This window comes from Odontomachus brunneus, unplaced genomic scaffold (assembly GCF_010583005.1).
Source record: "Odontomachus brunneus isolate Ranch 3 - 2012 unplaced genomic scaffold, Obru_v1 Obru_scaffold_010, whole genome shotgun sequence".
In the NCBI taxonomy this organism is placed as follows: Eukaryota; Metazoa; Arthropoda; class Insecta; order Hymenoptera; family Formicidae; genus Odontomachus; species Odontomachus brunneus.
In genome coordinates this window covers 1,720,135-1,733,621 of record NW_022639460.1, presented here as the reverse complement: position 1 = coordinate 1,733,621, position 13,487 = coordinate 1,720,135, and the positions used below count along the sequence as shown (strand labels likewise).

Sequence of the window (13,487 nt, the reverse complement as noted above, 5' to 3'; positions counted from 1 at the left end):
ATCGCTTGACCGCTTCATCTCATTTGAGTCAAAGTCGAATCGCTTCGCTCCCACCTGAATGAACTCGTTACTTACGCGATATACGCGTCGAGGACGCAAAGTGGAGCGAGTAACGCGAATCTCGAGGTGAACGAGATGAAAATTTAGCCACGTTGCGAAAGAGCGTTGCTTTTTGCGCTTGCCCGAAAATTCGCTCTCATTGGCGTTTGTATTTTTCAGCGTGCCGTTTACCAAGTTAAACGCGACGTTTTACTACGCGACTTGTGCTCTTTACGATGCTTGAGACGCGCTGAGTATCAAGGCCTTGGCTTCGGTAAACGCGGACGCTCTCCTGACGGAAAGAAGCGAGGCTCTGCCGAGCGATAGCTCGACAGAAAAATTCGGTCGAGCGCCCACGACCGGTTTTCCTTCCTTTGCCTCTCCCTTCGACGAGGGCCCGTTACCTCGGTTACACGTAGGTACGTTTTGTACGGGTATATCTTGTGCGTTCTCTCTGTAGCATTCGTATCTCGCTCGCTTGTTTGAAGGAAAAATTAGTGTTGACAGCATAACTCGGCTATTTCTGTACCTGGCACAAACTTCTATATCGTGAAATGTTTACTTCTGTACCATTCAAACTTCTATGTAAATGATCTTAGAGTCATAATATTTTATTTAGGTACGAGAGATTAGTAGATAAATTAGCAAACATTGCGATATCATAATATACAGTATTTAATCAATGTAGATATGACAGAGACAGAACTACTATTTGAATTATCTGTGAAATTTAGTAAGAGAGTCTCTATGGCGCCCATCCAGATTAAGGCCAGTTATACCTCTTAAATTGACTGTGATAAGCAAAGAAAAAAAAAAAAAAATCAGTGATGAGAGACAAACGAATGTACAATTCTCATATCTACCTAAATTTGCTTACAGATATTGTTAAAATACTGTAAATTTTATGTACTACAGACAATATTCTTGCAGATATAAAATGTAGCGATAAATTTTAACTGTGATGTGTTTAGTATTTAATTTACCAGCAAAATATTTTGTTGAGTATAACGCAAAAGATACCTGGTCTAGATGCAAAGATATGTTGTTCATATGCTTCTTTTAGTATTTATTTTATGAGAAACAGTGGATGCAAAATCAATGAAATAGTTCTTTTAGAATATAGATACTTTACTTTGAGATTCATTAAAATTGGAATAATATTCCAAGTAAAAAAATAGATTTTATATTATGGCTAAAAGGATCGTGGCATTAATACATAGAAAAAGACTTGCCTTTATCATATTTGTATCGTTAGCCACGACAACTAATTGGGTTTGGAAAGTTGTACCTTCAAAATACGGACCAGGGTTATCTACCCCTGGTCCCTACTTTCTAAAGTAGAATAGTGTATTCTTCACTGAAACGTTATACTTATAACTGATGATTCAGTTATAAGTACAACGCTGCAATCAGTATCTTGCTGAAAGTATCACTTGATAGTTGCGACTGTTCTGAGATTATTGAGGTAATTTGCAAATGCATTTGGCAAATTACATCATGCGTAAACGGCGTGGAAGCCGTTAATTCCATCGCGTCAAACGGAAAGTTGGATTTGATATAATATATAACGAATGTGTACTACATATTTTGTAATGAAATCTTCTTGCATTGATCAAGATCAAGATGAGATATACGAAGCAGTAAAGTGTGGCAATCCTTCCACTGAAAATCAGTAAATATTTATTGATAATCGATAAAATCTCACTTTTATTAATTTCATCACAAACAATTTTAGTGATTCACTTTAACAGAGTACATAAACTCGCAGATATTATCCTGGTAGCTGGATATACACAGAAAAGTATCATTCAACAGCTGAAAAAATCGATTACTTGGTTTGCTTTTCTTTCTTTAAGTAATGTTTAACTTCAACACAAAGAATTTTTTTTTAATAATTATCTTAAAATATACTTATCACAAATTCGGGAAAAACTCATTTTAATGTGTATTTAAAAGAAGAGTTTATTCTCTTTACCAGAATATTATGAAACTTTATCGAAAAAAGAGTTGATTTGTATTGTTTGAAATTGAATTTGAATTGATTTGACTTTAGTAAGCAAAAAATTTTGTATTAATTTAATATTCTTGATCAAAATATTAAACCTGCTACGATTCAGAATATACTTTGGATAAATTTGTTGTTTGTGATGAACTTATGATAGATGTATGGTACATAAACTTATGAAATATTTCCTAGGTAATATCTAAAGGCGTCTTAATGACGTATTATTGACATTAGAGACGTTATTATGAGACATTAGAGACGTTATCAATACGTCATTTTCCGTCATTCTGCTATCTGGGTTGGAAACCACTAACATTTATATGAGTGCAGTATGTATATTTCTGTGTGTATTCACACTCGTAAATATTATTCCAGTAAGCGGAAAATATTAACGAGTAAATATTAGGTTGGTGCAGGAGAACTGTCAAATAAAGTAGAAAACGAAATTATCTAAAGGAGTAACCAATTTTACAAATAGAATAAATAACAATAATTGCTAATTAGCTTCGTCAATTATCATTTTAGATATACTATAATATTCCGGTAGAATATACTATAATCTTCCGTCATATAAATTCTCTATAATTTTATGTTATACTATGTTTTCTAGTAGTGCAGAAATACTTTGTCAAATCTTGATAAACATAATAAATTTTGCTGAGGAACGGGGACTTTCTGTTCTCCTTCTGATACTCGAACTTTCTACAAGAAAATCTAGTAGAAAAATAGCGAATTTCTTGCACAAATTTAATAGTTACGAGCCTGCGGTGTACTCGTTTATCAATTGTTACTGTTAAAAAATAAAAGAATTGGCGTAATTTCTGAAATTAACTGCGTACTCGGTTATTTCAGTATAACGCCCGAAAGGCGTGGTTAGTCAAAGCCGACGCTGCTAATAAAAATGCTACTGTAAGAGCGTAAGAGACGAATTTCGCTCGCGTGTAAGTAAGCGCGCGGATTCTATTTGTGGCCCAGCGCCAGTAATCGCGCTTATTTTTGACCGCGTTGTGCACGAAGTGTAGGAACTCTTTTTCCCAGCCAGACGTAAGCGCGGGCTATTTGGTGGAGAAACGATAATGCATATCGTCCAAAATATGTCTCTGATAATCGCCTTCTTTCGATCATTGCTATCGTCAGCTGTCATAACTGTAACGAGCCGCAATCCCTTGTTGTTTTGTATCGGCCGGAAAACTCGCGGTCTTCTCGTAAGACGAGACCGCGAATTAACTTAATGACCTAACCTAACCTAGGTTACAAGAATCGCAGTTAATCGCGAACATTGGCTGCTCGTGATTTATGTTTACGGACGAATTATATGGACGTTCTTTTGTTACGCGGGAGCAGTTCAACCTGTTCAAGGACGAACTTATTCAAAAGTTAGAAATAAATAATTTAATTAAAAAATGACAGAGTATGACAATTGTCATATTCTATGTCATTCTGTGGCGAGATTTAAATCCTGTCCAGCCTATAATACCTTTTTTTTTTTGTGGAATTTTGTGGTGAATGTTTGTTCGCAGTAATGTTTACGTTATACATTACTCAAAAGAAATATAGCATTAAAAAGTTATAGACAGAAATGGGCGAAGTTGAAATGAGCCTTACTTCGTAAAAAATCATCGTACGAACATCATGTTTCTTTTAATTTCAAGGATAAGTACTTACTATAAGAAGTCATTGTTGGATTTTTGTTTTGTAACATTCTCGCCATACTATTCCCTTAAAAATGAGGGCGTAATCTTTATAGTAAAAATTGTAGTATTTTAATGGGATCCATAGAATTGACAAAATTTTTTCCACGAAGTTCGTTTATAGGATCATAAAGATTGACTTTTCTCTTCAATTAAAAAAAAACGAAATTATGCATACAATTTTTTCGCAGAGATACACACACTGTAAAGTTATCCTTGCATTTTTATTTTTAGTCTACCGCCGAAGATTTTTTATATAACGTTCATTCATATTTAACCTTTTTTTACTTATAATAATTTGTTTTTATTTATAATTTTTTATGCCATGTTTCTTTTGGGCAATGTATTTTGTCAACAATGTTTGAATTAAAAAAGAAAAATGGAACGTGTCACACAAGTTTAAGTTCTCTTCAAGAATGGAGTAACTAAAATCAGGAGAAAATAATTTAATTTTAAAGTGACATCAATATGACATCTGACTAACACATCTGACGAGATTTTTTTTCTTGTAAAATTTTATCGTGAATGTTTGTTCAAAGTAATATCTTTAAAAGTAATGTGCAACAAGTAACTTCGGATTTTTCAGGTCAAAGAAAACTGTCGCATTTTTATGTCGTTATAATTTTTTGAAACAATGTATGCGAAAGATGGTATAAGATTGAAGATCAAAACGTTGTACATTATATATGTAATACATTATTTCATGAAATTATAACAACATAAAATAATGAAATTTCATTTCATTTGAGTACTAAATTACTTATTATAGGTGTTTAATCGCGCATATATGTTAGCATCTCTGAAAAGGTTGAGCTGTTCATACAAATAGAATGGAGATTCGTTTCTCTGGAGCTTATTCCCGGGAGTTTATCGAGATCCTGAATGAACGCATAAATCAGATGGCGACTATAGGACCCAAGCGCGATTGTCGATTTCAGTGTAATTATAAAACATAATTAAAAAGGTCAGTCGCTACTGAATACACCGGGAAATGAGTCATACATATTTTTCATCGTCAACACATATTGTGAATATATCTATCTCAATCGCAACCGCGATGTGTTAAGTATGTATCACACGAACAGTATTCAACAGTGATTCACGTCGCGCTTTTATCGATAACCCGTTGTGCGACCGAGATTTTTTTATTTTCACGTATAAACATACGAATTATAAAATAGATGACGGACGTCGCGTATGACCGCGCACGAAAGTAACAACGGATCAGCGTGATTACAAAGCTGAAGCACAGACGAGGTACTGTTAAAGACCGTCAGCCAATTTTCGTGACCTCAAAAAGGGTCTGGAGGGGCCCCGAGATAATTGAAGGAGGATGATATTATGGACTATTTTTAGTCATCCGATATTAATGTCTGAATATCTAGAACATAATGTGTATACATTGAGCGAATAAATATATAAGAAATAAAAAATATTTATTCTCTCAGTAGATACTAATAACGCATTTACTTGTACTAATATAAAATAATTTTTAAATAAGAAAATGTTTTCTTCAAACTTTAGCTTTTCATGAAAGTAATTGTTTATTCTATACTATTATTTTCTATTCTATTATATTATTTACTATATATTATTATTTATGTTATTTATATAATTTACATTACTATTTTCTATATTATTATTCTATATTAAGTAAAAGAATTTAGATTTGAGTAAATATGTTATCACACTGAGAAGAAAAATATTTGAAAATTTATTTGTGAAATATAAAGTTTATTTCTGTGAAATGAAAATTTATTCTTATAAGATAAAATTTCTTTTTCCGTGAATATACTTTATATATTTGCAAGTATTTTTTTCTCAGTATAGTACATACTGAATAAATACTTTTTTCTTAGTATATTAAAATTTTGTAATTAATTATCTCGATAATTATTTCAATAATTTCTCGATACGTATATGTGTATACAGACTTACAATGAAGTTTCAATAAACAAAAAATAGTATACTGAAAAAAATAATTAAAAATTTATTTGTAGGATATAAAGTTTATTTTTGTGATACATGAACTTTTAATTTACATAGGTAAATTTTCAAGTATTTGTTTTCAGTGTTACATTACATCTCAATGCTATTTCTCATTAAACAATGTATACAACACGTTTTATATTACACTTATATTATATTGCTGAGTGGAGAATTATAATATTGATATGGTAATATTGTTTACTGGGATATTAGATATTTTTAAAACTTACAATCAAGTATTATATATTTTTGTGTTTATTTACATTCTGCACTTTAACCAGCTACATCGACTTGACGTGAAATTTACCGACAGGAAGCAATTGAACAATAAAATCTCTCGTATACGTTAAATTACGGCTAACGATCCTTATTCTTACCTTGTTGGTAGCTAAAGACAAAACGCATCCACGGGGCATCATCGGGTGTGCCATTTTCTCGACTTCGTCGTTAGACAAAGTTGCTTTCGCAGCCTCGGTGATAATTCAAAACGTGGGGAACGAGGCGTGTAATATGAGAGAACGTTGCTGCGGTATGCCGTAGTGAAGTGACGCACAGTGTCATTGAGCAGAGAAGGAGAAAAAGAGAGTGTGAGGGGCGGGAGGAAAAGAGAGGTCGGGAAAGCGAGGGACGGGGGCGAGGAAAGGAAGCTGAAGGGAGAACGGAGCTATTCTACCCGTATAGTTTGAAACCGTGCCGGATGAATGTAGGCATCTCTCCCGCCACACGTTCCCGCTCACAGCGACGAGCATGAATGGCTACTGCTACGTAGACGAGATGAAGATCTACGTGTACGCCGCTGTAAACGATCATGGGGTCGGCTCTTCAAGTGCCTACATCATGCAGCAGCCATTTCAAGTGTATCAAGTGCTTCTCGTAGTATTCGCTTTAAATCCGCGGCACATTCGCGAATATGTTAGCAAAGATATTCGCAATATACTTCGGCCATAACTTATGTTACACTCTTAAATCGGCCCATTTGACTCAGCATCTCCTGTTCAAGACGTCATGCGTCATGTCAAATGTAATATAAAAATCCGAGTGCAATTCTTAGTAAATTTATAGCTGCATCAATGCAACAAAAGGTTTACATTATTGTGTGTGATGTAAATTTAGTGATTAATTCAGTACATTTGTTTCGTCGCTTGAATCAATTGAATTATTCAGTACATTTGTTTCATTAATTAAAAGAATCGTAAAGTTTCCATCATTGACGTGATAATCATGAAAAGAAGTTCAGTGAAGTAACTTCGATCTTTGATTACAAATAGACTTTTATGATTCAATTGATATGATGAAAACTTTATAACTCTTTAATTATCTTTAAAGATAATTTTCCAGATGGACTTTCATGTTTATCACGATGTAAATATGATGGTAGAAAAAAAATTCTATTATTTTTTAAATCATATTTATAATATATTGTATTGAATTGATAAAATATAATGTATTAAATTGATAATTAATTTTTCATCGTACAATAATGTAATTTTTTTGTTAAACTCGTGCAGCAACTAAAGATTACACTGAAATTTTCATTTTACACTTTACACATGACATTGTAAGAAAATTTAAGAAAATTTTAATAATTCTTTTAGAGTATATTTTTTTTGTTATCATTGTTTTTAGTGTATTTCTATTTGTTATCATTGTTTTTTGTTATCATTGGTTTTAGTGTATTTCTATTTGTTATCATTCTACATGTATGTGTGATAAATACAAGTGTCACATAAATCATTCTATGTGATAAATTATTATCGCATGAACTATTCACAAGCAAGATTTACAAATCAACTAGTAAAGTTGTCGTCAAATTTATGTACATCTATCTAATCGGCTTACTGAAAGTAATATTCAAATTTTCACATCCTATTTTACACGACATACTGTTTCGAGCAAATTTTGATAATCTCTCGTATTTATGTTTCCTCATTCTATGTGATAAATATGTATGAGTGTCAATGAACCACTTCACAAATTGACGAGTATAAAATTGCTGCCAAATTTACGTACACTTGTCTGTCTGAATTTTTTAGTTTCGTCTTTAACTAGATCAATCGTGAATCTTTTCTCTTAATGTGAACTCGCATGAGAAATGAAAAATTTAACCTTGGAGATATATGGAAATGTTCACTTTTGGAGGAGAAGATTTATGAGCGCCTGCAAGTATTGCGAAATTATTCACCACTTATGATTTCATATAAAGGGAAAAAATTCTACAAGAATTTGATAAGAAAGGTCGAGTTCACGCCGAAAGATCCATGAGTTCGTTGCCTTTGAATTTCGTATACAATAGGCTCAAACCTCAGGTAGCGGAGTATTTTTAGAGTATAATAACGTTTCCGCGAGAAAAATGACTCGAGACATCCACAGTTCGTTTATCAAGAAACACTTTAACGAAAGACACTTGTGTCGCCCGCAGCGGAAGTCAAGCGGTTTGGCGTGATGATGATGACGATGATTCACTGGCACTGGGTTATCGGGGCGCGCAAATGCGTTGTTTTGCATTTAATTATCACAACAATAGCGATCCTTGGCCCTCAACGGGGAAAACGCACGCCCGTCGCGACGCGTCGCGGGAGTCGCCGAGGGCCGGCGCGCTCTTCGCGCGAATTCGAGTCGCGCGTCTAACGACTTCCGGTCGATCGACTCGAATAAAATAACGGTGAAACGCTGCTCGTCGGGCACGCGAGCGCACGCACAGGCATCGTCGTTAATTAAGGTATGCCCACGCGTGCCACGCGGTGACTGGATTTTCCGGGAATGACGGCGCGCAGATCGGCCATAGTAGTCGGCTCGCGTTGGCACACGTCAAGGTCGTCTTCACGTCATGGAACGGCCAATTGCCGCGGCTTCCGTGTATCCGCGATCACGACTGCCGCGGCTGGCAACTGCCAGTTTTGCGGAACGCCGTCTTCTGCGTATCCATTTAGATCGCTCAAGACCGGATATATTCTCACCTCCTCCACTCGACGGCGCCGAGGTTCAATGCCGCAGACACACACTTCCGCGCCGGAACGAAAGTTTGATGGAGCAATCTCTGGTGAAATACGAACGATTCCGAAATTCCGATCGAAATCATCAGAATTCTGTTGGAGTTAGCCAGAAATCTTGGCGGTCTCGATTGGATTCTGGTTGGAACTTCAACCGCAATCTCTCGTCCGAAAAAAAGTTCCGCTCGTTCAAGTGGGATGCTAAATATCACATTGAAATTTATCGCTTCCGTATCTGCTAGAAAGTTGTCTGTCGCACGTGGAATTTATAGCAGCAACACTCTATAGTGCAATATCTAATTTGGTTTTTATCTCTCGTCGTTAGACTTTTCTATTATTTCTGTCAGTCACTTTTATAAGAAGTGTGACTGGTCTTAATCTTAACAGGCGTGCGGAGAGATTTTCTTGTTAAATTTCACGAATAATTCGGACAAAAATTCTGTCTGCGTCATCTATATTGATTAAAACATACGATATGGCAGTGTTTGCTAGTCACTTGTTCATCTTAATTAATTTCTCATATCTAGGTCATTCTCGTCGTGACTGCAAGACCATTTCCTTGTGCGCTGAATCGTTCATACTTCACTCGGAATTGGTTCATGCAGTCAAGCTTTCTTTTCTGTGCACAATAAGTCGTACATCGGATGCATGTCGGGACAGCCACTAACATGGTGATATTGAGACAGAGTCGACAGCTCACATGCGTTCGACATACGATACCGATGTATTGTAGAACAGGCCTGGGAGAAAGGAATGATTGGGCTAATTAATCCTTTATTTGATAATGCAGCTCTCAAATAACATCGATTTCCCATGAGCTATATGCAATAATTAGCCATAAGCTAGTTGCAGGATGCATCTTTATTCAGCGCTGTTGCAATATTTGGTGCAACATCTGATTGCCTGTTTTATTCGTCGATGTCTCAGTAGTTTCGATTCTTGCCATCAGATGGCAAAAATCGTTGAAAAAATATGTTTTCAAAGTGACACTTGATTAATTGCATTCAGGAAACATTATTTGTATTTTATTTAAATGTTAAAAAAATTTATCACTTGAATCTTTTTGGATCTGTCAAATAAAAACTTGAAGTTATAATTATTAATTTCGACGTCAATTATATCCTCTAATTATTTTAACAAAAAATAGAAGGGTAAAATATTTATTGACACTTAAAATAATTAATTCAAAACAATAATATTACATAAGATCTAGTCTGAATTTTAATTTAAGTTAATATCAAACAATAAGATGATGAATAAAAAATTAAAATCATTAAAATTCATATTAAAATTCATATCATTGAAATTCAGACTAAACGTAATCTTATCGTCTTGTATTATTGTAAGTCCATTATTTTAAACAGGAATGTCAATAATTTTATATATATATATATATATATATATATATTTTCTATTCTATTACTTTTTTATTAGAAGAATAGGAAGATATAGTTGGCATCAAAATTAATGACTATAATTTTAGTGAGTCTAATCATTTTTTTCTTTCGGGCTTGTTTATCAATTACTGAAAAAAGTCAGAATAACCAAAGTAATCTTCTTTAGTCATTAACACTCTAGAAATCTGTTTTTTTTTTTGCGACGAAGGCACCTGTGGTTTGCAGTTTTGGCTGCGAAGTTCTCTTTTGGAATCATAGGGTATAGATAAGAAGTTCAAGTGCAGTGTAAATTGCAGGAAAAGCTAGATTTTTCTCGCATGTCAACGACTAAAGGAAACATCAATAATCGAGTGTTGAGTAGCACATGTAAGATTATTATTACTCCAACGTTATAACAATATTTACTATAAAAATGGCTCGTCTGACAATAATTTCTTCGCTATGCGATAATGATTGCAAGACCAAACGCACTAGAGTGTACGTTCGTCTAAGGTGTCGGGATCATACTCGAGAGTCGCTTCCAAAGTTCACACGCGAATAATCGCGCGCAATAACGAGAGGTTTGCGAATGAGCGAGCGCGTAACTCGAGCTCTCTCCGGGCCTCACGTAGCTTGGCCACTTGCATTAAACGCTAAATGTGTGACCGTCCTCTCGATTCTCGAATAACATTGCCTCAGATGACACGCCTGTTGACTCCCGCTCGTGTTTTACACGCGCGATCATGCACCCACGCATCCGTCCTCTAACCGCGTCCTCTAACATGAAATGAATTTGAAATGGGTCCGAAAATCGACTCCAAGGTTCGAGTAGTCTCAAGTGATATCATTGGTATAATCTGACTATTTCTGTATCTACACGGAAAACAAAATCTCAGTTTATATAATGTAACAGGAGCCAGAAACTCACTGATAAAAAACGATATGTTATCGTGACTGAAAACATTTGTTAAATGCTTTAATATGCAATACATATGCCTACAATATGCTTTTTGCGTCCTGTTTCTTCTGTCTTTTTCTGGTTTAAAGTTTAAGGTTTGAGTCAGGAAGAGATAAAGAGAAAGAAGCAGGAATCAAAGAGCATTGTAGATCAGGCTTAATCCTCGGTTGAGAGATAACTTAGAACAATCAAACGATTAGAAATCTCCTGCGAGGATCTTTCTGCTTCTATAGTTGGCGTTAAGTGTACTATGCCATTTCTCAAAATTGTGCGAACTTTAGCTTTACATATAATACGTATTACATAAGTTGAATTACGTAATACAAACGTATTACATACGTTTGAAAATCACAAAAGTAACTCTAGTTATAATGTCAGAATTATAATAACTCTAATTATAACATTTTCGACTTTATATGTATGTGGAATATGGAAGATTGAAAATTGTATAATTCTCGATCTAAAGAATGGCACAGCATATATGACACCGGTTGTACTTTCAATTGCAAAATGGTTTAAACACAACGAAGTTTGGATTTCATCAAACTATCAAAATTGAAAGCTGGCTTGTTTAGCATTCATTATTATGAGAATTGTATTATTAATTATGACTCTGACCCATTAACTCATGTAAGAATCCCCAATTTCGACACTTTGATAAGCTTCCATTATATCTAAACTGTTCTGCAATTAACTATACAATCGAATTTTCGTCTAATGTCCAGACAAAAAAATCAAAATTATATAAATCGAGTTTTCCTCTTTGAAGTATTCTAGTGTTTTTATAGAGGAGGAAGAGGTTTAAAAATTACCACGGAATTGTTTTTAACTGAGGAACATGTCGACATTCTGCTTCAATCATTCTTTCGTTTCATACGTGCTATTTATGTTTCAGTAATTGAAAAGTTTACTATAAAAAATTTATTACATTCTCTCTTTAGCAAGATAAAATCTACTGACAACTTTTTCCTGCGATACCAGAAAAACATAATAAAATTGAAACTGATTTATATGAAAAAGAACTATAACATTCTTTCTGTATATATCCAGGTTCCTGTAGCCAGGAACTTTTTTTCAATGAAATCGTGTGTTATTCTTTACGCAAATATATTCTACTCGTCAATTTACATATGAACTTTAAGATAAAGTTAACAGGAAGTGATTTGCTAGATATACATTTTGCCTTAACATATCTCGGTATATCTTGATTTAAATATTTGCGAAGTACCTACTTTTTGTTCATCTCACTTTTAACTCAAATTTAATTGTCATACCTCGTATTTCATAGAAATATGCCGCAAGTAAATTTTCAAGTATTTTCTTCTCAGTGTACATCGCGATTCTACAAGCACAAAAACGCGTATAGAGTGTTGTCACCTACACAGTTGCTATCATCGTGTTCCTTTCTGAGTCCTGAAGTGGCATCACTAATTCCAAGCCGCTGAGCGTGGCTCAAAAGCGCATCGCTCGACTCGACGAAGCCGCCCTTGCAAAGTTGTTGAATACGCGATCGATACACGCGAAAACACGAGTATACACGAGTGTATCTCTCCGCTTCTCAAAGTTAATATTCAACTCGGGACGAATGGGCTTTCGTGCCGAACGAAACGCCGTCCCGTCGTCCCCGATACGATAGCTACGGCTGCAGTAACTATCGGAAATCACCGCATTCGATTATAGATTATGGATAATACGTTTGTTCGCTCATAATGAACAGTCGATTTCACATTCCAAGGCCACTTACGTAGTACTTACGCGAAAGTAGAGGAGACCGCCGACCGATAACCGGGTCATCCATAATTAATCCTCCACGCATGCGATTTCGCGCGTCTATTTGCATTCCCGCTAAGTTTGACGTACGACACAACGTGCGCTTGTCTAGACTCTTTGCTTTATCGATACTGTCATCATTACCGGTGCATGAACACACGGAGACACACACACACACACACACATACGAGTGTGTGAGTACAAATAGCAAGTAGGTCTCTCGGAAAAGATGGGCCTTTGGAAGATTATTGGCCCTTTCGAACGATCCCCGTCTCGGCGGAAGCAGGTTGCGTACAAAGTAAATGCATGGCGTGTGTATATCTTCTTTTTCGTACGTAGAAAGGTATGAGTGGCCCGGCATCGCCTGTGTCCGATAGCGTAACGTTGCGGGTGCGTGACTTTCACCGGGTTGCACTCGCAACACTTCGTTATTATGTAAGAGGGACTCGCGCGCGACTCATTCAACCAAACAGGGTTGCGACGCGACATGCGTAACCCGCAGAGAGTTCCTCCTTCGTTGCATCCTGTGTGTGTGTGTGTGTGTGTATATGTGTGACTATGACTGAATATTTCCCACCTTCTTCTTTCATTAAGTGACCATACATACACACATATCAAGCGAAGGATGCCTCACGTCGCCGCTGATGCTCATCATTGTAAAGATCGCAC

The 13,487-nt window shown here is 35.5% G+C and overlaps 1 protein-coding gene across 5 annotated transcripts in view; it reads left to right on the top strand.

Annotated features, from left to right (window-relative positions):
- Positions 1 to 13,487, top strand: part of LOC116840518 (protein draper) — a 47,580-nt gene that overhangs the window by 5,002 nt on the left and 29,091 nt on the right. The window contains exon 3 of one of the 5 annotated variants that reach the window (XM_032807330.1): positions 220 to 458. The exons of the other annotated variants lie outside the window; for them this stretch is intronic. The gene's annotated coding sequence lies outside the window, so the exon portion shown is untranslated. The remainder of the gene's footprint in view (positions 1 to 219; positions 459 to 13,487) is intronic. 5 annotated transcript variants of the gene reach the window in all.